A 3,699-nucleotide genomic window follows, 5' to 3' on the forward strand; every position below is an offset into this window, starting at 1 on the left:
ACCCACCCGGCTGACAGGCTCACCTGACCGGTCACGTGACACATCACGTGACCGAGACAAGACTTTTTTATATCGCACATCCAAAAACCCATAGGACATTTCTCCCAGGGGGAAGAAAACCTCCCTTGACCCCCCTGTTTCTCGACGGATCCTGCCGGCCGGGCCCGTCAGTAGACCGACTGCAGCCTTCAGCCCCGCCTCAGACCCCCTGGAGGCCCGCCAGGAGGCTAAGTGTCCGGAGATTGGCCGGGGGCCTGATCTCTCCGGGCGGCCGTGACCGGTCAGCGGACCGTGTCAGCAGGCCCGTGACATGTCAGCCGGCTGACAGGGGCCGTGACCCGGCTGACAGGCTCACCTGACCGGTCACGTGACACATCACGTGACCGAGACGACAAGACTTTTTTATATCGCAGATCCAAAAACCCATAGGACATTTCTCCCAGGGGGAAGAAAACCTCCCTTGAACCCCCTGTTTCTCGACGGATCCTGCCGGCCGGGCCCGTCAGTAGACCGACTGCAGCCTTCAGCCCCGCCTCAGACCCCCTGGAGGCCCGCCAGGAGGCTAAGTGTCCGGAGATTGGCCGGGGGCCTGATCTCTCCGGGCGGCCGTGACCGGTCAGCGGACCGTGTCAGCAGGCCCGTGACATGTCAGCCGGCTGACAGGGGCCGTGACCCGGCTGACAGGCTCACCTGACCGGTCACGTGACACATCACGTGACCGAGACAAGACTTTTTTATATCGCAGATCCAAAAACCCATAGGACATTTCTCCCAGGGGGAAGAAAACCTCCCTTGACCCCCCTGTTTCTCGACGGATCCTGCCGGCCGGGCCCGTCAGTAGACCGACTGCAGCCTTCAGCCCCGCCTCAGACCCCCTGGAGGCCCGCCAGGAGGCTAAGTGTCCGGAGATTGGCCGGGGGCCTGATCTCTCCGGGCGGCCGTGACCGGTCAGCGGACCGTGTCAGCAGGCCCGTGACATGTCAGCCGGCTGACAGGGGCCGTGACCCGGCTGACAGGCTCACCTGACCGGTCACGTGACACATCACGTGACCGAGACAAGACTTTTTTATATCGCAGATCCAAAAACTCATAGGACATTTCTCCAGGGGAAGAAAACCTCCCTTGACCCCCCTGTTTCTCGACGGATCCTGCCGGCCGGGCCCGTCAGTAGACCGACTGCAGCCTTCAGCCCCGCCTCAGACCCCCTGGAGGCCCGCCAGGAGGCTAAGTGTCCGGAGATTGGCCGGGGGCCTGATCTCTCCGGGCGGCCGTGACCGGTCAGCGGACCGTGTCAGCAGGCCCGTGACATGTCAGCCGGCTGACAGGGGCCGTGACCCGGCTGACAGGCTCACCTGACCGGTCACGTGACACATCACGTGACCGAGACAAGACTTTTTTATATCGCAGATCCAAAAACCCATAGGACATTTCTCCCAGGGGGAAGAAAACCTCCCTTGACCCCCCTGTTTCTCGACGGATCCTGCCGGCCGGGCCCGTCAGTAGACCGACTGCAGCCTTCAGCCCCGCCTCAGACCCCCTGGAGGCCCGCCAGGAGGCTAAGTGTCCGGAGATTGGCCGGGGGCCTGATCTCTCCGGGCGGCCGTGACCGGTCAGCGGACCGTGTCAGCAGGCCCGTGACATGTCAGCCGGCTGACAGGGCCGTGACCCGGCTGACAGGCTCACCTGACCGGTCACGTGACACATCACGTGACCGAGACAAGACTTTTTTATATCGCAGATCCAAAAACCCATAGGACATTTCTCCCAGGGGGAAGAAAACCTCCCTTGACCCCCCTGTTTCTCGACGGATCCTGCCGGCCGGGCCCGTCAGTAGAGCGACTGCAGCCTTCAGCCCCGCCTCAGACCCCCTGGAGGCCCGCCAGGAGGCTAAGTGTCCGGAGATTGGCCGGGGGCCTGATCTCTCCGGGCGGCCGTGACCGGTCAGCGGACCGTGTCAGCAGGCCCGTGACATGTCAGCCGGCTGACAGGGGCCGTGACCCGGCTGACAGGCTCACCTGACCGGTCACGTGACACATCACGTGACCGAGACAAGACTTTTTTATATCGCAGATCCAAAAACCCATAGGACATTTCTCCCAGGGGGAAGAAAACCTCCCTTGACCCCCCTGTTTCTCGACGGATCCTGCCGGCCGGGCCCGTCAGTAGAGCGACTGCAGCCTTCAGCCCCGCCTCAGACCCCCTGGAGGCCCGCCAGGAGGCTAAGTGTCCGGAGATTGGCCGGGGGCCTGATCTCTCCGGGCGGCCGTGACCGGTCAGCGGACCGTGTCAGCAGGCCCGTGACATGTCAGCCGGCTGACAGGGGCCGTGACCCGGCTGACAGGCTCACCTGACCGGTCACGTGACACATCACGTGACCGAGACAAGACTTTTTTATATCGCAGATCCAAAAACCCATAGGACATTTCTCCCAGGGGGAAGAAAACCTCCCTTGACCCCCCTGTTTCTCGACGGATCCTGCCGGCCGGGCCCGTCAGTAGACCGACTGCAGCCTTCAGCCCCGCCTCAGACCCCCTGGAGGCCCGCCAGGAGGCTAAGTGTCCGGAGATTGGCCGGGGGCCTGATCTCTCCGGGCGGCCGTGACCGGTCAGCGGACCGTGTCAGCAGGCCCGTGACATGTCAGCCGGCTGACAGGGGCCGTGACCCGGCTGACAGGCTCACCTGACCGGTCACGTGACACATCACGTGACCGAGACAAGACTTTTTTATATCGCAGATCCAAAAACCCATAGGACATTTCTCCCAGGGGGAAGAAAACCTCCCTTGACCCCCCTGTTTCTCGACGGATCCTGCCGGCCGGGCCCGTCAGTAGACCGACTGCAGCCTTCAGCCCCGCCTCAGACCCCCTGGAGGCCCGCCAGGAGGCTAAGTGTCCGGAGATTGGCCGGTGGCCTGGGGCCTGATCTCTCCGGGCGGCCGTGACCGGTCAGCGGACCGTGTCAGCAGGCCCGTGACATGTCAGCCGGCTGACAGGGGCCGTGACCCGGCTGACAGGCTCACCTGACCGGTCACGTGACACATCACGTGACCGAGACAAGACTTTTTTATATCGCAGATCCCAAAACCCATAGGACATTTCTCCCAGGGGGAAGAAAACCTCCCTTGACCCCCCTGTTTCTCGACGGATCCTGCCGGCCGGGCCCGTCAGTAGACCGACTGCAGCCTTCAGCCCCGCCTCAGACCCCCTGGAGGCCCGCCAGGAGGCTAAGTGTCCGGAGATTGGCCGGGGGCCTGATCTCTCCGGGCGGCCGTGACCGGTCAGCGGACCGTGTCAGCAGGCCCGTGACATGTCAGCCGGCTGACAGGGGCCGTGACCCGGCTGGACAGGCTCACCTGACCGGGTCACGTGACACATCACGTGACCGAGACAAGACTTTTTTTATATCGCAGATCCAAAAACCCATAGGACATTTTCTCCCAGGGGGAAAGAAAACCTCCCTTGAACCCCCCCTGTTTCTCGACGGGATCCTGCCGGCCGGGGCCCGTCAGTAGACCGACTTGCAGCCCTTCAGCCCCGCCTCAGACCCCCTGGAGGCCCGCCCAGGAGGCTAAGTGGTCCGGGAGATTGGCCCGGGGGCCTTGATCTCTTCCTGGCGCCGTGATCCGGTCAGCCGGAACTGTTGTCATCAGGCCCGTGAACATGTCAGCCGGCTGACAGGGTCCGTGACCCGGCTGACCAGG

The sequence above is a fragment of the Guillardia theta genome (assembly GCF_000315625.1).
Source record: "Guillardia theta CCMP2712 unplaced genomic scaffold GUITHscaffold_138, whole genome shotgun sequence".
NCBI classification, from domain to species: domain Eukaryota; class Cryptophyceae; order Pyrenomonadales; family Geminigeraceae; genus Guillardia; species Guillardia theta.